We start from the raw sequence: 22,225 nt of genomic DNA on the forward strand, positions 1-22,225 counted from the left end.
AATCAGCCAGCCATTTCATGTGCTGTGAAAACAGACAGACAGAAAAGTATTTCATTTATGTAGATTTGATGTATAGGGTCTCTGGTTTATGCCACTTGATATCCTTTGATTCTAATTCCTCCTTCCTCTTTATTTGTCATCCCCCCAACCACACACACGTGCGCGCGCACGCACACACACACACACACAATAGTTCCATGCTTGACTCTTTCTCAAACACAGTGATTCTTGATTTCCTGGACTGTTGAAGAATATGGTAGTCATTTAAAGTGTTAAATTCTTTCCCCTAAATTGCAGTGTCTCTTCCAATGATTTCCATGATTATTTAAGACAAATGACTTTTCTTTTTGAATTCAGAATATAATTTATTCCAAAACAACGGCATAAGTTTCATATCAGTGTTCAGTCTCTATTGTGCAGTCAGCTGTACTGTGCTATGCTATGCTATGCTAAGTCACTTCAGTCGTGTTTGACTCTTTGCAACGCTATGGACTGTAGCCCACCAGGCTCCTCTGTCCATGGGATTCTCCAGGCAAGAATACCGGAGTGGGTTGCTGTGCCCTTCTCCAGGGGATCTTCCTGACACAGGGATCAAACTCGCATCTCTTATGTCTCCTGCATTGGCAGGTGGTTCTTTACCACTAGTGCCACGTGGGAAGCAACTCTGGCCGTTAGTGGAAAGACCGATGAAAAGCAGTGCTCTTCCAGTTCGGAGTTTACCAACCCACGATAGTTAAGCAGTAAAACTCCTTCACAGCTGGCTCACTGCTCTCCACTTCTTATCTGATCACACTTGCATCATGCTTGCTACCTCGTGGTATTTCGTGGCAAGTTCAATACCTTCTCTAGTGCAGTGCCCATCCGTGAACCTTGTATAATTGGGGTCCCTCATGAAATATGTATACTTTACATAAGTGCTCTAACCGTGTACCTTATGTAGTTGGAAACCAGGGACCTTTGAGCTATCTAATGACATCATATGACTTTTATTAATTTCTGCCTATTTGCTCAGTTGCCCATTTCTATACTTGTTCTAAACTTTGATGAGGAAAGGAAATCCTGATTATGTAGTTACCAACAGAGTTTATTCACACAATAAAAGCAATATCGAATGAAAAGGAATGAAGTCGGTGCTAAATGAAACCCACAAAAATATAAAGCCACGGTACTGAAGACTCTCTTGAGTACCAACAACACCTTCCTTTACTTTGAGGATGGAAAAGTCTCCTGAGCTCCAGACTGCCTCTAGGTAGAGTGCAGGTGAGCAGGCAGAGGGTACAGGGAGGCCCTGGTGTAGTGAGAAAGAAAGCTCTGGCAAAGAAAACAGGTCCTGAGACAGACTGATTAGTGGAGAGATCTGGGGTAAGTTATTTGGGTTTGTGAGGCCTCTGTTTTCTCATCTATATAAAGAATCAAAGTTAACCCTCATCTTATTGAACAGTACTGGGCGTAAATGAGATAATTTATGTGATGGACTGAGCACAGTGCCAAGTTCCTAGAGAGTACTCAATAAAGGAAGGATAAATGCTTTTCTAATAATTAGAACCAGTTAAAGCTTTATTGACTATGCCAAAGCCTTTGACTGTGTGGATCACAAGAAACTGTGGAAAATTCTTCAAGAAATGGGAATACCAGACCACCTGACCTGCCTCTTGAGAAACCTATATGCAGGTCAGGAGGCAACAGTTAGAACTGGACATGGAACAACAGACTGGTTCCAAACAGGAAAAGGAGTATGTCAAGGCTGTATACTGTCACCCTGCTTATTTAACTTATATGCAGAGTACATCATGAGAAATGAGGGGCTGGAAGAAGCACAAGCTAGAATCAAGATTGCCGGGAGAAATATCAATAACCTCAGATATGCAGATGACACCACCCTTATGGCAGAAAGTGAAGAGGAACTAAAAAGCCTCTTGATGAAAGTGAAAGAGGAAAGTAAAAAAGTTGGCTTAAAGCTCAACATTCAGAAAATGAAGATCATGGCATCTGGTCCCATCATTTCATGGCAAATAGATGGGGAAACAGTGGAAACAGTGTCAGACTTTATTTTTGGGGGCTCCAAAATCACTGCAGATGGTGACTGAAGCCATGAAATTAAAAGACGCTTACTCCTTGGAAGAAAAGTTATGACCAACCTAGATAGCATATTCAAAAGCAGAGACATTACTTTGCCAACAAAGTTCCGTCTAGTCAAGGCTATGGTTTTTCCTGTGGTCATGTATGGATGTGAGAGTTGGACTGTGAAGAAGGCTGAGCGCCAAAGAATTGATGCCTTTGAACTGTGGTGTTGGAGAAGACTCTTGAGAGTCCCTTGGACTGCAAGGAGATCCAACCAGTCCATTCTGAAGGAGATCAGCCCTGGGTGTTCTTTGGAAGGAATGATGCTAAGGCTGAAACTCCAGTACTTTGGCCACCTCATGTGAAGAGTTGACTCATTGGAAAATACTCTGATGCTGGGAGGGGTTGGGGGCAGGAGGAGAAGGGGACGACAGAGGATGAGATAGCTGGATGGCATCACTTACTCGATGGACGTGAGTCTGAGTGAACTCCGGGAGTTGGTGATGGACAGGGAGGCCTGGCATGCTGCAATTCATGGGGTTGCAAAGAGTCGGACACGACTGAGCGACTGAACTGAACTGAAAGATGGCATGGGCTTCCTTGGGGATGGGCCAGTGAGTCCCCTGCCACTGGAAGTATTTAAGAGGAGGTAACTGGCTTCTCAGTTTCTTGTGTAAAAGATTTACCTGGGCAGAGTGTTAACAGTTGACGTCTGATTTACATAGGTTCTGGGTGGGCTCTGAGGTTATGCATTTCTAGTGACCTCAGCTCAGTGGTCCCCAACCTTTTTGACACCAGGAACCAGTTTTGTGGAAGATGATTTTTCCACAGACTGGGTGAAGGGTGGTTTTGGGATGATTCAAGGGCATTACACTTATTGTGCTCTTTATTTCTATTATTATTACATCAGTTCCACATCAGGCATTGGGTCCTGGAGATTGGGGGACTCCTGCTATAGGTGATATTATTGCTACCCTATGACCACACTTGTGTAGAAGGGAGCTAGTTGATTCATTGGGGTTGGGGTTTGCTGGGGAAGACACTAGGCAACCCAGATGGACCAACATGCTCCCTGTTGTCCTATTTGGTGGCCACTGGCCAATTGTGGCTGTTAAGCGCTTGCAACATGGCTGAGTCCAAATTCCGATGAACTTTGAGTATAAAATACACAAAAACTCAGCATATTAAAAAAAAGAATGTAAAATATCTCAATAATGTTTATATTGATTGCATACTGAGGTGATAATATTTTGATATATTAGGTTCAATTGTATATGAAAATTAATTTCACCTGTTCCTTTTTATGAATTTATTTAATTTTTTACTATGGCTATTAGGAAATGTAAAATGCCATGTGTGGCCCACATTCCATTCCTGTTGGGAAGCACTGAGCTGGACCATTCCCAAAGTCCCCCATTGCACCCAGGGGTCCGTGGTTTTCACATGGACTCTAAGCTGATGTCCATGTGTGTCTAGGTGTGTGTCTCCTAGAGAATGTGTGGCCTGCTTCCTCCCTCTGCTGATGGTGGTGAGCAGGGGAGAGACAGAGCCCAGGTTCTCCAGCCTCCTGATTGCCTGGGACCAGGTGTAGGGTGAGGAGGGAGCCTCTAGGTCTCTCCACTTTTCCCTCCCTCCTCATCTCCTTCAGAGCTAACAGACAACAAAATGCCTGCAGAATAATCAATTTCTACCTTTGAATATTCATTGGAAGGACTGATGCTGAAGCTGAAGCTCCAATACTCTGGCCACCTGATAGGAAGAGCTGACTCATTGGAAAGCACTCTGATGCTGGGAAAGACTGAAGGCAAGAGAAGGGGGCGACAGAGGATGAGATGGTTGGATGGCATCACCGACTCAATGGACATGAGTTTGAGTAAACTCCAGGAGATGGTGAAGGGCAGGGAAGCCTGGTGTGCTGCAGTCCACGGGATCGCAAAGAGTTGGACCTGACTTAGTGACTAAGCACACCTTTGAAAATGTAATTTCTTGAAACTGCCTTTCTGGAGGAAAGCAAACTTTGTCTTTTACCCAGAGCTCCTTACTGAACTTACACCTCACCACCCAAAATAACAAAAGCTGCCTGGGGGAGACATTTCCTTTGGGAGCTGGGTGTTCAGGAACCCAGGAGGCAGAGGCCCTGGCAGTGTCCAAGGATGGACTCATGTCATCTCCCGGAAGGTCTCCTGGTGGGTGTGGCTTGAGAGCCCCTGAGGGTCTGAGGAGATGAGTCCTGCCACCCTGCATATGATGTGGCAATCAGAGGTGGGGCGTGCACACGTCAGAGGTCAATCCTAGTGTAACCCCATAACTGCAGACTTTTAACATCATCTCTAATCTCTGCTCCCCACGTCCAGCCTCATGCTATTTTTGCAATGTATGGTTGGGTTTTTGCATGCATAAAAGTGAAACTGGAATCTGAAAACCATCTGCTATATCATCTCCACCATTTCCATCTTTCCACATCTGTCTGTATCCATAGTGACTGCTGGATATGAGGTTCTGATTTTTGCTTGAAGAACAGGCTCTACCCCTGTTCCTATGACTTTGCACAGCCTTCTCTTTGGATGAGACCCAGTGCAGTAAGGAGTAAGAAGCTTGAATCCAGCCCGTGTTCCTTTCTACCTGCGGACTTCAGACAAGTGGTACAGGAGTTCTGCACCTTGGTTTCCTTTCTGGAAAATAGTGACTTTGACAACACCTGCCTCCCCCCCTCGGCAGAGCTCTCGTGAGAATTACTGAGATTATATGGTAAGGGGTTGAGAAGAGTTCGTTGTCCTGGAAGACTGAATACATGATGGCTGTTATTATTGGCTAATAAGCACTCCCTGAATGGCAGACTTTTTTTCAGCTGGCAGAGTACCTAGAAGAGCCCCCAGATTGCACACCTGGGTGAATAAGTCAGGTCCCGGGTGGCGATGATGTAACATACCTATTTTCAGTGGCCTTGGCAGTTCAGGATGTGACCCATTTTCTTGCACTTCGTCGAGGTCATTGCAATGGATTTCATCAACCGGGAGGTCTGGAAAGGAGCTTTTCCTGCCACTCTGGACTGCTTTTACCCTGTGTGAGTCAGGGCTGGGAAGGGTGGAGGGACATCTCCATGCAGACATACACATTCAGCCAGATGGTAAACAGAGGTGGGAGGCGGAGCAGACCACACGGGGCCCCACTTGACTCCCCAGGGACATCTGCTGCATCGCAAGAGAGGGGGGTAGATTTTTGTTTGTTTAGTTTTTGACCTGGAAAAAGTAGGTTGGATTTTCCAGGTATGTGCAGGACTTTTTGAAGATTGAATGACAGCGTCCTGGGGGAACACGTGTTGTGCAGCTCCTCCTGTTGTTCCCAATAGAGGGTGACATGGTTCCTAAGTATCTCGCTGGGCACCCTTGTCTGTGAGAATTTCTCAAGAATTCTGAACTTGCACCCTGGGGAGAATCATCGTGAGTTTCTGTACCACCAATCCAAACAAAACAGAGGGCTGTATGTGAAGGAAAACTCCAGCAAGTACAAAGAACCTGGGGGTTCAAACTCTCTTTGGGATGAGACTGACTGTGAATAAAAAAGTATAGATACTCAACTGAGTCGTTAACTGACCCAGTGTAAATTGAGTTGCCAGAGCTGGTAACTGATGTTAGTCATTGAGTCAAATCAAATGAGGTCAATGCTAAGAGCAGAGGTTTGGGCCAGATGGTCCTAGATTAAAATCGCACTCCACTGCTGTTGGCTGCGTGGTCTTGATCAAGTCACTCAACCTCTCTGAGCCCTGGCGTGCGTGTCTATGCAATGGAAGGTGAAGCCAAGCTTACAGAGCTGGCAGAGCAACTGGGCAGGAGGCAGCCTGAGGCCTCCTGAACCTCCTGGTGAAGACTCAGGCTTTGCTGGTCCCACGTGACCCTTGGCTCCCTGGCTGCTTCTCATCTTCCAGGTTCAGCTTAAAGGTCACCTCCTCAGTGAGGCCTTCCCTGGTCACTCATGGAAAGCACCCTGCTCCTCCCACTCCCTCTTGCTTTCCATTGCTTCCTCTGGTTTGTTTCCTTTCCGGCTTGAGATACAGTCTGCAATTTTCTTGTTTGTTTATTGTCCTTTTTTATTTGTTGATTGCTGGCTGTCTCGGGTCATAAGATGGAGGTCACTGAAGGCAGGGGCTTGATCCCTATGTGCTGGGATTTGGAATGCCTGACTCACAGCAGATGGCTGGAATATTTAACCAAAGGTCCTCGTAAACAGGGCAAGCTTCCAAGCCTCGCTGTTGTTATTCAGTCACTAAGTCATGTCCGACTCTTTGCGACCCCACGGACTGTAGCCTGCCAGGCTCCTCTGTCCAGGGGGGATTTGCCAGGCAAGAATACTGGAGCAGGTTGCCATTTCCTTCTCCAGGGGATCTTCTTGGATCAGGGATTGAACGCAGGCGGGCGGATTCCTCATCACTGAGCCAGCAGGGAAACCCTCTGAGCCGCGTTAGTCCTCAGTTTTTCTGTATCTGTGGCACCGGGATCCACTTTAAAGGGTTGTCGTATGAAAAGGATGCGCTGAGATCCAGTGTGGATTTCACTGAGCACAGGAGTGAGTGACGCACGGCAGAAATCAATAGTGTTAAATAATATCATGAAACAGCATATGGAGTAATCGATGCCACCCCCCAAACATATGTATTTTTTCCCCTCTGCTCCTCTATGAGTTTGTTAGTCTTACTTGTAAATACAAGCTACACAGAATGGAAACCTTGGGTTAATAGATGTAACCCTGAGAAATGAGAGAAGAGAAAACAAGAGTTTTCAAAACCCACTATTTCACTTATTATGGCAGTGGAAGGGGACACTCATTAACACCTCAGCTGTCTGAAGGAGTCATCCTAGATGGGAAAGTCATTATCTTTAGACTTACTGGTACATTCCATCAAAAGAAGAACACAACTCTTTTCCTCTGTAAGTTTATATAAGGACATTTCTTCATGAGATCATCTCTACTAAAAAGAGTTGATGTTTCCTCATCAATAAGAACTACAGAACAGAGTGGATGTCTTTTTTTTTTTTCGTCGAGTGGCAAGAAGGTCAAAGTTAGTTTCACCATTCAATCATAGTATCAGCTCTCAAGTTTCTATTCCGACTTATTTCTGTTTAGAAAAGAAGCAGGACTGAAGGAAATACTAATAAATGCATTTTGGAAATGTGATTTGCTTAATAAAACCCTATGGTTGAGTTTTCTGCGATGGAAAAACTACTCTGATCCTCCTTTTTTTTAAAAATATAAATTTATTTATTTTAATTGGAGGCTAATTACTTTACAATATTGTATTGGTTTTGCCATACATCAACATGAATCCGCCACGGGTGTACACATGTCCCCCATCCTGAACTCCCCTCTCACCTCCCTCCCCGTACAATGCCTCTGGGTCATCCCAGTGCACCAGCCCCAAGCATCCTGTGTCATGCCTCGACATTCTTAAGTTTTGCAGTGGCGTTTGTTGAGAAGTCTCTGTAATCCCGAGCATATCTCTCTCTAGCTCTGGTCTACAATGTCCTCAGCTGTTAAGAGAGGAGTTTAGACTGAGGAAGGCCTTTCTGGGCACCTATAGATTGAAAATGCCTTCACATTTTTAATGTGCTAACGAGCAGTGACACCCTCTCTTCCCATCCTTCTGTGTCTCAATGCAGTGAAGCAGGAATTCTTTTTAAAATTTCTTTTTAAAGCCACATTGTCTTTCATCCAAAAGAAAACTGATGGGGAATCCAAGTACATGAAACAGATCAGAGCAGAGCTCTTGTGGTTGAAGTGAGGGGTGGGGTTGTGGGCAAAAAATACTCCCCTCTCCCTGCCCTCCCCCTCGGAGCCCCCCAGCCCCGGGGCAACTCTGAACCATCCGCAGGTCTAGGGAACATAGCTCAAAACCACAATATTGCAGGATTGCACCACAGAAGCAGAATGGAATTCGCTTTCTAAAATCTATCTGCTTGGAACCCAACCTAGATGTTAAGCTTCTCAAGGGCCAGTAGTATCTGGCAGCTATTGAAAACACACGTGTGAGCGATGAAAGGGACGTGTGAGTTCAGCAGGCTGTTCATTTCAGAGACTGGAGTGGCTTCCCAGGTCCAGTACACACCTCCCAGCAGCCCTTCATCGTCTGTTTTTAACATCTGTATTGATTTTGTTACAATATTGCTTCTGTTTTACCTTTTGGTCCTTTGGCCAGGAGGCGTGTGGGATCCTATCTCCCCGACCAGGGATCGAACATGCAGCCCTTACATTGGAAGGTGAAGTCTCAACCTTTTGGACCACTAGGGAAGTCCCCTTCATCATCTTTTGAGGCCACAGAGCAGGGGGTCCTCCGCTGCTCGGGAACTACGGAGCATGGGTTTCTGTGGCCTTTGCATCGGAATGATTTGTGACTTCTCAGGTGCAACTGCCAGTGATACAGTTAACATTTCAAAACTTTGCCAACCACGGATTTAATTTCTTTGAACCTTTGGGGATGTTTAAACAGTAGCTTGAGTATTATATTTGCACTTAATGAGAATGAGGGAAGAGGGACATGGAGTGGGGGTGGAGCAGGAGGGGAGAATGTCCCAAAACTGTATGAAAAAAGGATGGAAAACATTGTTGAGTTTCTGCTTAAAAAAAAATTTTTTTTTTCTTCAATTGAAATACTGCTTTAAAGCATTGGCAGGCTTACAGAAGTGAAATGAAAAACAAATCCCACAAAAATCCTGGAGTACCATAAAAATAATGAATAAAGTAGTGCAAAATGCTTTGATTTCAGTAATATTTTTCAATAAACCTGGTGCATTCCAAACTGGGGCATATTTATCTTGAAGGAAGCCCTCTGCACCATGGCTTAAGAGTTCACAACAAATCTGGTGGTCTTGGTCGTGATATGATAATAAAAGTTACTCACGTAGTAAAAACGGCATGGGCTTTGAACGTGGGCTGATCTGGGTTCGAATTCCTCCTCCCCTTTATATTACCTGAGCCTCTTTAAGTGAGTGACTATGCTATCTATCTAGTTTGACTTTCCGCACCTGTAAAAATTCTAAGAATAATGCCTGTCTCAATGGGAAGCTTACATATGTGGAAGCTGCTGGGGTTGTGGGTAGGCGCTGGGACTGAGCTTGTGTGGGTAAGGAGAATGATTCTGTATTTGTGTCCAGAGCATTGCAAGATATCTGTAGTATCACACAAAGTTCATAGTCCAGCAGCACAGGAAACTACACCTGTGTCCTTGTTTTTTCTTTTTTTTTTTTTTTTTACTGATCATGCAATTAATATGTATTTACTGGAAAAAGCTTGAAAACTAAAGATGGATATTAAGAAGGAAAAGAAATCATCTGCAATTCCAATAAAAGATTGGTGTGTTTTTCTATGTCTACAAATAAAATTTTTCTTTGGTCAAATTTATATTTCTTGGCAAGAAAAGAGTCTTATTCACTGATAGTTTCAAATATATTAGAATATAATTTTACATACTATTCTTCTCTTATAATTTCTTAGGATACCATATTTTTTAAGTCTTATTGAACTTGTTACAATATTGCTTGTTTTATGTTATGGCCTTGAGTCCAGTGGGATCTGAGCTCCCTGACCAGGGATTGAACCTATATCCTCTGCATTGGAGGGCAAAGTCTAAACCACTGGACCACCAAGGAAGTCCCAGAATACTATTTTTAATAGTATAAGAGTAACACTTTGGCCACCTCATGCGAAGAGTTGACTCATTGGAAAAGACTCTGATGCTGGGAGGGATTGGGGGCAGGAGGAGAAGGGGACGACAGAGGATGAGATGGCTGGATGGCATCACCGACTTGATGGACAAGAGTTTGGGAGTTGGTGATGCACAGGGAGGCCTGGTGTGCTGCAATTCATGGGGTCACAAAGACTTGGACACGACTGAGCGACTGAAATGAACTGAACTGAATACATGTACATTGTTAAATATTCATAAAAAGTGAAGGCACAAAAAGAAATGGAAATATTACCTATCATCTCAATTGACAGAAATAGTCACTGCTGACATTTAGCTGTGTATCCTGCTATTCCTTTCTAAAAAGTTTATATATATATATAAAACAATCACATATAATATGTATATTATATTTGAATATATAAATATAAAGTATATGTTTACACTTTACATATGATAAACTGTTAGATCTGCAGTTTTCTTGAGATCTAATTGTTATATAACATTGTATAAATTGAATGTGTGCAACACAATGATTTGATATATTATATATTCTGAAATGATAACCACAGTAAGTTTAGTTAACATCCATCATTTCACATGGTTACAATTTTTTTTCTGATGAGATAGATAAATCTAAATTTTAAAACTTAAATTGGGAACTTCTTGAATAGCCACCACTATGGACTATTATTTTCTTTGGGTGAGTATTGCCTTGAGAATCTTTCCTACATCATTAACTTTTTCTGTGTGTCATAATTTTTAATAGTTGATACTATTTCAATGTTCTATATCGTAGTTTATTAATTCCCTAATATTAGCTAGATTTCGTTATTTTATTATCATAGGTTTTTTTTTTTTTGGTTGGTGAATATCCTAATAGCTTCTCAGATAGCTAAGAGTAAAGAATACACCTGCCAGTGCAGGCGATGTAAGAGATGTGGGTTTGATCCCTGGGTTGGGAAGATCCCCTGGAGGGAGGGAATGTCACCCCACTCCAGTATTCTTGCCAGGAGAATCCCATGATCAGAGGAGCCTGGCAGACTGTAGTCCATGGGGTCACAAAGAGTCAGATACAACTGAGTGTCTGAGCACATGCTATATCCATGATAGACTTTAAAAATAAATTTCTAGTGGACTTGCATGCATATTTTTAGGTCTTTTGCCCGTGTGCCCTCCAGCAAGGCTATACCAATTTATCCTTCCACTGCTACTGCTGCTAAGTCACTTCAGTCGTGTCCGACTCTGTGTGACCCCATAGACAGCAGCCCACCAGGCTCCTCCGTCCCTGGGATTCTCCAGGTAAGAAAACTGGAGTGGGTTGCCATTTCCTTCTCCAATGGATGAAAGTGAAAGGTGAAAGGTAAGTCGCTCAGTCGTGTCCGACTCTCAGCGACCCCATGGACTGCAGCCTACCAGGCTCCTAAGTCCACGGGATTTTCCAGCCAAGAGTACTGGAGTGGGGTGCCATCGCCTTCTCCCATCCTTCCACTAATAGTACATAAAATTACCTACTTCCTTGTACCCTTATGGTTATTATACTTGTGATACCATCAAAAAGAGAAAAGGTTTGTTAATTTGTCAAAAATTTTTATACCTGATTGTAATTTACATCTTATATTAGTAGTATATTTTTTCTGTTTTGCATTATCTTCCATATCTTTTACATATTTTTCTTTTTCATACCCATTTGTTGTAGTAAAGCAAAACCACAGAAAATAAATAAAATACATTAATTGGGTACAAATAGATTAGTTTTTACAATTGTACACATCTGTATAAACACTTAGATTAAGGTATAAAATATTTTCAATACTCAAGAGAAGAACAGAACCTCCACAGATCTATTTGTCTATTCTTATAGTCGTGCCACATTTAAAAAAAAAAAAAAAACCACCACATACCCAGGAATGGCTGTTTAAAAAGATGTGCAAGACATATGCTCTGAAAACTACAACATGTTACTGACATAAAATTTAAAAGCCCTGGGTAAATGGAAGGATAGACTATGTTCATTAATTGGAAGACTCTATGTTGTAAAGATAGTATTCTCCCAAAATTCCTTTATAGATTAAATGTCATCCCAAACAAATTTTAGAAAGCTTTCTTTTTCCTTAGTGGAGTCAGCAAGTTGATTCTAAAATTTATATGGAAATTCAAAGGCCAACAAATGCCAAGTCAATCTTGAAGAAGAAATGAAAAAGTGGATTTATACTACCAGGTATCAAGACATGATACAATGGGAGTAATTAAAACAGGAGTATTATATGTAAAAGACTTGAACAGATGTTTCAAAAAGAGGATATTCAAGTGGCCAAAGAACATATAGAAAGCTTCTAAATTTTATTAGTCATCAGGAAAATACAAATGAAAACCACAATGTGATACCATTACACACTTGCCAGAATGACTGGAATTAAAGACAAGCATACTGCATGCTGGAAGGACGTGGCAGAATTGGAACCCTTGCTACGGTCACTTTAGAAAATCATTTGACCACATCCATGTACTTTAAACATACGTCTTCCTATTATGCAACAATTCCATTTGAAGCTACATAGTCAGCTGAAATTCGAACATATATTCACCAAAAGATAACCTTCATTAATGAAATGTCTACCAGTAGCAGAATGGATGAATTGCAAGATATTCATATAATGGAATACTATTTGGCAATGAGAGTGAACAAACCACAAATACAAGTAGAAACACAATGCTCAACACAAGAAGCCAGACACAGAAGACTCCACACTGAATGACTCCACCTATACGTGTAAAATTCCATTAATGAAATAGGCTAAATGAACCTATGGTGTTAGAAGTCAGGAGAGTGGTTACCCTTTGGGGTATGGAGTGGCTGTTGGGGCATGCTGGGGTTCTGAGCTGATTGTCATATTCTGGTCTTAACCAACTGCTTATTATATGGGTGTTTCTTTTTGAAAATTCATTAAGCTGTGCACTTATGATTTGAGTACTTTAACTTGGTATATTATTTCTTACTTTTCCCCCCAAGGAAAGGCCAATGCTGTTTAATCTTTTTGTTTTGTGTTGCTGGGAAGAATTTTGAGGTCAGATGGGTTTCCCTTTCTTGGGTGGGATTATAGTATTTTTCCTAAGACTAAAACCTAATTTTCAGAATATTTCTATATATTAGCTATTTAAATTAATATTGTCTGATCTTCAGTGTCCCCTTTGTATCTAAAGACTTATTTCTTCTTCTTCTTTTTTAGTTTTATAAAATTTTCTTCTAGTATTTGTTATATTATTGTATCTTCCATCTCCTTTTTTTGGCTATCTACATTGATATTCTGGATAAATGAAGATTGAATCTGGTTTTAGAAAAAGCAGAAGAAGCAGAGATCAAATTGCCAACATCTGCTGGATCATCAAAAAAGCAAGAGAATTCCAGAAAAACATCTATTTCTGCTTTACTGACTATGCCAAAGCCTTTGACTGTGTGGATCACAATAAACTGTGAAAAATTCTGAAAGAGATGGGAATACTACACCACCTGACCTGCCTCTTGAGAAACCTGTATGCAGGTCAGGAAGCAACAGTTAGAGCTGGACATGGAACAACAGACTAGCTCCAAATAGGGAAAGGAGTATGTTAAGGCTGTATATTGTCACCCTGCTTATTTAACTTAAATGCAGAGTACATCATGAGAAATGCTGGGCTGGAAGAAGCACAAGCTGGAATCAAGATTGCCGGGAGAAATATCAATAACCTCAGATATGCAGATGACACCACCCTTATGGCAGAAAGTGAAGAGGAACTAAAAAGCCTCTTGATAAAAGTGAAAGAGGAGAGTGAAAAAGTTGGCTTAAAGCTCAACATTCAGAAAACTAAGATCATGGCATCCGGTCCCATCACTTCATGGCAAATAGATGGGGAAACAGTGGAAACAGTGTCAGACTTTATTCTTTTGGGCTCCAAAGTCACTGCAGATGGTGACTGCAGCCATGAAATTAAAAGACACTTTCTTCTTGGAAGGAAGTTATGACCAACCTAGACAGCATATTAAAAAGCAGAGACATTACTTTGTCAACAAAGGTCTGTCTAGTCAAGGCTATGGTTTTTCTAGTAGTGATGTATGGATGTGAGAATTGGACTATAAAGAAAGCTGAGCGCCAAAGAATTGATGCCTTTAAACTGTGGTGTTGGAGAAGACTCTTGAGAGTCCCTTGGACTGCAAGGAGATTCAATCAGTCCATCCTAAAGGAGATCAGTCCTGGGTGTTCCTTGGAAGGATTGATGTTGAAGCTGAAACTCCAATATTTTGGCCACCTGATGCGAAGAGCTGACTCATTTGAAAAGATCCTGATGCTGGAAAAGATTGAGGGCAGGAGGAGAAGGAGACGACAGAGGATGAGATGGTTGGATGGCATCATGGACTCAATAGACATGAGTTTGGGTGAACTCTGGGAGTTGGTGATGGACAGGGAGGCCTGGTGTGCTGCAGTTCAAGGGGTTGCAAAGAGTTGGACACGACTGAGCGACTGAACTGAACTGAATCTGTTGAATAATTTTAAAAAATCCTTCCTTTTAAAATGTGCAACTCTTTATTCTGGGAAAATTTCTTGGCCTTATTTTGTATTTCATTGACTTAAAATTTTAGAAGTATTCAAAAATTGCTACTTGTTGCTTTCAATTCAGAAATTGTGCTCCCCATCATTTAATAGCATTTCCTGATCTCTGATTCTTTTTAAATTATCACTTGCTCTTGATATGGTGTTGAGAATATAAATTAGATAATTCTTAAAAACTTCTCCTGCTTATTGCAATACCTATTTCTTAGGAAAGTACTTTCTCTGATTCCTCGGAGGTTCCTGTTTTTTTTTTTTTTTGTTTGTTTGTTTGTTTGTTTGTTTTGCACATCATAATCTTTTGGTAGAGATGCTCAGAAATTGGAACTAAGTTGGATTCTGTTATTCCATACATCTTTACTATGTATTTGCCAGTCATTCCCCTAAGTCCTGAAGATAAAGTAATGAATTCTCCCTGAACCATTCCTGTTCCCATGGTTCATGAATGAAGCCTGTTGAGAATAGATGGAATCTGGGGAGGCTGGCATTGTGGGTTTTGATCTTTGCAAATACTGGTCATGAAAAATGTGAACTTTTAGTCATAGATAGGAAACTCATTCTCCAACTTCATGAACCTGAACTTCAATAATTAATGAGCCAATATCATCCTAGAGAATACGGAATAGCCCCCAAACTCAGTCAATATTGAAGAATAGCCAGTCAGTGTTGTTAGGATTCATAGAAAGAGTGGCCCGTCCCACTGTCACTTTCTGGGCAAACATTCCTGAGACAGTTGGCAGATGGGAAAGGAGGAGTTAAAAATCATGCTATGTGATGCTGAAATCCTAACTTTGTCTACTGGCTTCAGTTTGTAGCTGGTTGGCCTTGGAGAGTTTTCCAGGAAGTTCTGTTGCCCAAACATAGATGGGAGATGAGGTGTTAGCGAGATAACCTTAAAATCCAGGTGGAACTTGGTTCTGAATGCTTTAGGAGACCTTTCAGCCAAAATGAGTAGCTGTGCCAGATGGTGGATTTGTGAGAAGCTCTACTACCAATCAGGCTATGTGTCAGTCCCAAACCGAAATCAGTCTGAGGAGAATCTGGCCTGCTGTAGATTCTCCCAGGCCAGAGAGAGTAGAAGGGGGGTGATCCTCCTTGCAGGCACATGTTCTAGTCACGCCTTCCCAGTTTCTACAGCAGGATATTAGTGGATATTTTCCCTGCTCATCTGATGGTTAAAGCACGTATCTGTGGATACAGCTGGAAGCCCAGAATGGCAGGTACCTCCCAGGGAAGAACAGGTCAAGCTCATTGCTACTCTTGTGGATCCTCCTTGGCTTGTCAATTCCTCATGGCCACCCACATCCCTTTCTTTATCCCATATGGTGTCAGGTTTTGGTATTTTCTATCCTGCATTGTATGCATCCTGTTTTCTCTCTGAATTAAATTATTTTATCTTGTTATGATATATCCAATTTGCAAGCTGCATTAAATTCCTTAGGAAATATCAGCAAGGTACCATTTAAATGAATGAAAATAAATAAAATATGGAGAGACAGTTCTCTCCTCATTTGCCCACCAACCCCATACTCCTGGGAGGCTGACTGTCTTCATATAAATAATAGGAGGGGAATTGCTATTTTTCCTAGCTTATACCTCAAGGCAGAGAACAAGTCATAAACTCTTCTAGTGCAGAAAGGGACAAGAACTATTCTTTCCAGCCTGACCTTTCCATAAGCTCAGAGGCAATCAATCATGAGGATTCTCCACTTTGCCCTCTCTCTTCCTTTTACAGGGTCTCGATGCATGAGGGGTGAGGATGGGAAGACAAGAGTTTAAAAGAACCAAACAATGATGGTCAGAGATGAGAGAGAGGAACTAGGGGAATTCTGTCTATTCACTGAGGGATCAGTGACATCTTCACCATCTAGCAATCAGGCCCAAATCCCAACCGCCATAGACTCTCTTGATTGAATTACATGGGTTGAATTAAATGTAAAGAACTGATAGAAAATTCTTTGGGATTCTGAGTTTGTTCTTGACTGGTCATGAGTAGAAGTCCCCTACTTTTTCTTTGCCCATCCATCCTTCTAACCACCCCTAGCCATACTTCCATCAGAAGTCTGGCATTTAGCAAAGAGTCAGTAAATGCTGGTTTTTATGATTGTTGTGTGTTACAATTTGTCCAGTGTCTGTTGTAGGCAAGGCCATCACAGACCTCCTTCCCAGAGGCCTGGATGAGGATGCTATAGACCACATGTGAGACTATGCTATGAATATTTAGTCTCAAATGAAAAACGTGGGACTTTGCATTTCTTCCTCTCTTCTCTAATAGTTCCTGCTTCCTAGCCAAAGGAGAAACTGTTTAGAAAAATCAGGCTATGATTACCCCCAAGAGAAAATATGTTTTGAGTCTAGTGAAGGCCTTTGCTGAGTGACATTAATTATACTCATTTAGATTTGACGTTATTAATTAACCTTCCCAGCTGTTTATATTGTAGCCTTTTATTAAAACAAAATGATTAAAACAAATAAAGAATATTACTACCACCTTAAATGTGCACATCGTCTTAAGCCTTACAAAAGGCTTTTATCCACAGTCTCACATAACACACATTAATTCTACCATGTGAAAATGGCAAAGCTTAGTTTTTGTTTTTTCATTTTTAAATTTTGGTAAAATATACATAATACAAAATGTATAATTTTTAGCATTTTAAAGTGTACAACACAGTGGCATTAAGCAAATTTACATCATTGAGCAACCATCACCATTATCTATCTCCATAATTTTTTCATCATCTCAAATAAAAACTCTATACCCAGTAAACAATAATCTCTCATTCCCTCCCCTCTCCCAGACCTTAGTAACCTCTAATCTACTTTCTGCCTCTATGAATTTGACTATTCCAGGAACCTCACATAAATGCAGTTATGCAATATTTGCCCTTTTGTGGTTTCTTTCTCGTAGGGAAGAGCCCCTGGAGAAAGGAATGGCTACCCACTCCAGTATTCTTGCCTGGAGAATCCCATGGGCAGAGGAGCCTGGTGGACTACAGTCCATGAGGTCACAAAGAGCCGGACATAACTCAGCGAATAATACTTTCACTTATATAATGTCTTAAAAGTCATCTATGTTGTAGCATATATCAAGATTTCATTTATTTTTAAGATTGCATCATATTCCACTGGCTGTCCACACTGCATTTGTTTATCCTTTCATCCACTGATGGACATTTGGATTGTTTCTACTTTTGGCTATTGTGAATAAAGTTGCTGTGAACATTGAAAAGTCTTATTTTTATTTGAAAAATGTAGCTTAGTGATCCAGCAAGTCTCGTGGAGATAAAGCCTAGTGTCCAGTCCTGGATGCACGTTAGAATGGCCTGGGAATTTGAAAAAAAAAAAAAAAAAAAAATCATTCTGGACCACCAGAATGTCAGATTCTCTGGAGATGCAGACTTGACAGAGCAGTTTAAAAAACTTTCTAGGGGACTTTCCTGGTGGTCCATGGGTTAACAGCCCACCTTCCAATGCAGGAGACATGAGTTCAATCCCTGGTCAGGGAACTAAGATCCCACATGCCCCTGGGCCCACGCATTGCAACTGCTGAGCCCGTGCACCCTAGAGCCTGTGTACCACAGCTAGAGAGCTGGCCACAGTGGAGACCCAACACAGCCAAATAAATAAATAAATACATATTAAAAAAATAGCCCTCTAGGTGATTCTTCTGTGCAGCTAGAATTGAGGGCTGTGGAGCCCAGGTTGAGTCACTCACTGCCTTTTGCAGGCTTTCTCCTTAGATCTTCTGTCTCTCTTTTATTAAAGTCACTTATCACAAATTGGTGCACCAAAGTAGATCATCTTTGTATCATTTTAACCTATAACCTGGAGCAGGAAAAATAAAACAAAAATTTTAAATTCCAAATTCAACTGAAAACAAACAAACAAACAAATGAAAAACACCCATCCACTCAACACCATGAAGCCAAATGCTGGTTTGTTGGCTAAATATATGGACCTATTTGTTTTTTGCATTTTAATCATCTTGTTTTAATAACACCCCACAATACAAACAATTGTGTGGGTTAATTCAGCTCTATTTAAGAAGTCTTGTTCTGTACTCCAGAGCTTGTTGTTCTGTCTGGTTAAATGCTCATGCATTAAAATGCTAATAATTAAACTGTTACGATTGACTAATGAACTCTGCCAGCGGTAAATGATGGTCTTGTTAGATTCACCGCCCAGCAAGCCTCCTTTTGTACTGAGAAAGTTAAAGGTTAAAGTGCTCTTGAAACCAGTGAGTGGATCTAGAAGCAATTACAATTTTTTCCCTGAAACAAATAGTTACTACAATAATGTTTCAGTTCCAAGTCAGTAAGAGTGAAAAAAGTGCCCTCTTTATCCCGCAGGGCAGATGACATGGTTTTCCAGACGAAAGCATGCTTAGACAGACATCTTCTTAGAACCAGTCTTCCCAAGAATGCAGACGCAAATGGTGAGTTTTCAGGACAGCCAGCAGGTGACCCAGCATCGTGGGTACTACTTAGAGCAGGATGTTTAAGCAACACAGAAAGTTTCTCCCCAGTTCTCTGTGTGACTCGGGGGAAGCTGCTTAATGTCTCTGGACCCCAATTTTCTCATTTGAAAGAGCAGAGTCATAATCACAACCCTCTATGGCAAACATTTGCTTTATCCTGCAGAGTAACTAGTTTCCGTTTTTTTCCACTCAGAGCCTCCCAGCCAAGACTTCCTCCTGGGTTCTCGGTTCACAGGGTTTGGGTTGGGTTGGGGGGGCGGAACTGATTGCAACCCACAAGCTCAGGGGCGAAGCATGTGACCAGCCCTGGCCAATCAGAGCTTCATCGTCGAACCAGTCAGAGCAAATTCTGGGACTCCAGCTAGAGCCGTCTAGAAAGCAATATCCCTTGACAATGGACATGAACCTAGAAAGATGTGAACCTAGAGTGGCTCTGGCCACTGTAGCAGACTACCTTCCAGACAAAACAGCTGAGAAGAAGAGGCAGATTCTTCAGGAGCTGGATCCAGACTTACCCAGGGAGTTTTCAATGACTTGAGCCAGAATCTCCCTTGTGTTCCCCCATAGGCTGGGTTAAGCTGGGTTGCTGTTGCTGGCCAGGAGTTCTTCCTCATGGCCAAGGAAGGATTCCAAAGCTCAGACTCAGCCCTGCCTACTTGGGTGCCCCTCCGAAGGCTCTGGTGTGACAGGAGCCACTTCCTTTGACTCTCAGCATCACAGGGTTCTGGGCATTGCCTGGGGGCTCACTTTGCGGCTCTGGGAGCTTTCTGTCTCCCACAGGGCTGGGAATTCCCCAAGGGCCGGGTTACCATACCCACCTCCCGTGTGCTCTTCCTTAGACCCTTAAAGTCATGGGCAAGGTTAGCCTGGCTTGTTCAGATGTGGCAAAAATGCAGAACCGACCAAATTCCACAGTGACCATGGACCCAAAAGGCAGGGATGGCAGAGAAAAGCCTAAAGGCATTCAGGGTTTTCCCTCCTGGAGACCCCGTGCCCTTTTCTAAATAGACATTTTTTTTTTTTTCCTGAAAGATGAAATGGAAGAGTCTGCTGAAAAAAGTGAACCAAAATATAAACTCAATTCATTTGCAAGTTTCCTTAGCTCTTCTGCTTGATCTTTGGACTTGAGCTTAACGCTGGCCACATTTAATCAACCCGCATCGTTTCTCCAAACACTTGGTGACAGTGTATTTTTAGAAGAGTTATGGAGAGAGCAAAGCTTAGGATCTCAAATCAGAACACTATCCAGGTGACATAGAGCAGGCCACTGCCTCTCTCTGAGGGTAGTGATGCTCAGAGGATAAAATCCTTGTTCTGGGATGCTGGGGGAGTAAGCTGAACCATGGCAAGGATGATGAACTATTTGTATGGAGATCTCTAGTTTCTATAGAGGTTTCACATCTACCTTTGTGTTTGGCAAAAGGCATGTAAATGAAAAGCATTATACAAATGTAAGGGGATTTATTCCTTTAAATTCTTCCCTGGTCACTTCATGTATTTCTTGTCTCCCTAAAAAGTTAATTCTTTTGATAAATATTTACAGAGCATCTACTACGTGTGCAACCTTTTCTAGGTGCTGAGGGTATAGCTGTGAAAACGAAACTGTGATGTCAGCCTTCATGATTCTCTAATTTGTAGTCTCCTTCACAAAACCAAAAAATCCACAAGGGCAGGAACCATGTCTGTTATCCATTCTTCCACCCACCTATCCATCCATCATCCATCCAACTATCCCTCCATCCATCATCCATATATCCACCCAAAACAAACATTTTTGAGTAGTGCCATCCATGGGCTAGGCACTGATCTGGCCACTAGGAAAGTTGCAGTGAACAAAACAAAGTCTCTACAGCTTACATTTTGGTGGGTGGAGAGAGACAATAAATGATAATCAAATACATGAGGAACCTATCCAGGGTAATAAGTGCTATGTAGAAAAATAAAACAATGTGGTACTAGTGGGGGATGTAGCGTGATGAGCAATGGGGGTCCACCCCCAGGACCTCAAAGAAACCTACAGATTTACCTCCCAGGATTTTCTTCAAAGGACAGGAAGTCCTGGCTGTCACTGGTCCCCAGCCGGCAGCTGGCCCATTTTCTACTGGGACTCCTGGGCTCTGCTTCTGTACTCTTCTTAGGAAAGAAATAAGTGAAAAGAAAGACATAAGGAGTAAACTTTGTAGTATCCAGCCAAGGGCCTGGCATTTAGTGAGCACTCAGTATCAGATGAATGAATGCAAGATGGATAGATGGGTGGATGGATGAGAGGGTGTTGTCATGGAGATATATGGGGTGGGTTGAAGGCTGAGAGCAGCCCCGAACCCATCCAGAGCTGAGGTGGACTTTGGGAGTGCAGATGCCTCACCCTCACCTTTGCCCACTGCCCACGAGACTGCCCATGGAGAGAGCAAAGTTTAGGGTCTCAAATCAGAACACTATCCTGGTGACTGACAGCAGGTCACAGAGGATCCTCTGGGGAAGATGAGATGGGTGGAAGTGGCCCTTACAGGAGACTCCCTGAGTCTCTTGAAGACTTCTCCCCCAACTCCCCTGGCATGAAAGGCAACTCAACCTGATCCCTGGGGCAGTGTCCTGGCCCAAAGCCTTGAAGCAAAGGGTGGGGTCCTGGGGTGAGGCTCCAATCCAAGTGACCACAGGAATTCCTCTTCCTGGATCCACTCAAGTGCAACAGAGGCTCAACTGGCAGCTAAAATAAGTTAATAAGAAAGCCACGTTGTGTACCTAATGAATTTTCTAAATCTATTATGAAACAGTCTCATTGGTCATTTGTTAACATCTTGAAACCTTTACAAATTAATTTTACTGTATTAAAAAACAAACCTCTCACAGTCTGTTAACTCCATAAATGTGTTTTAAATTTGTTTTTGAATGCAACAACAAGCCATGTGTGTGTGTGTGTATGTGTGTGTGGTTCAGACTGACGATTCCCAGATAAACTGCTTGGCATTTGAATGGAGTCCACCTGTCCATTCACAAGACAGACTGTTTGGTGGTCAGTGTCAGTGGCAGTCCTGTCCTCAAGAGTGGCAGCTATAGTACAGTTGCCCTATGTGTCTGACCATCCTGGGCCAGCAGGGTGGCACCTCTGGAGATACTGCTTAAAACTGCCACCCGGCCTAAGGCCAAGTGTTCTCCTGGGGCAGAGTTAGTGGCTGATGACTGCAGCAGGCAGCGCTGAGAGAAAGGGACTGTGTGAATGCAGCCACGCTGAACCCTAGAAGGCAAAGAGACACAGGAATCAGAGCTGGGAGGCCTGGTTAATGAGGAGGTCACCAATGCAGTCCCCAGAGGCCAGGCTGCCCGGAGAAGCTCACAGCAGTCCCATTTCAGTGAAGTGCTGTTCTCTTAAGCTGGTGACATGGGAACAAATTGATAGGAGGTGGCTTTGTAAGGCCCCAGAAG

Source organism: Bubalus bubalis, chromosome 23 (genome assembly GCF_019923935.1).
Source record: "Bubalus bubalis isolate 160015118507 breed Murrah chromosome 23, NDDB_SH_1, whole genome shotgun sequence".
NCBI classification, from domain to species: Eukaryota; Metazoa; Chordata; class Mammalia; order Artiodactyla; family Bovidae; genus Bubalus; species Bubalus bubalis.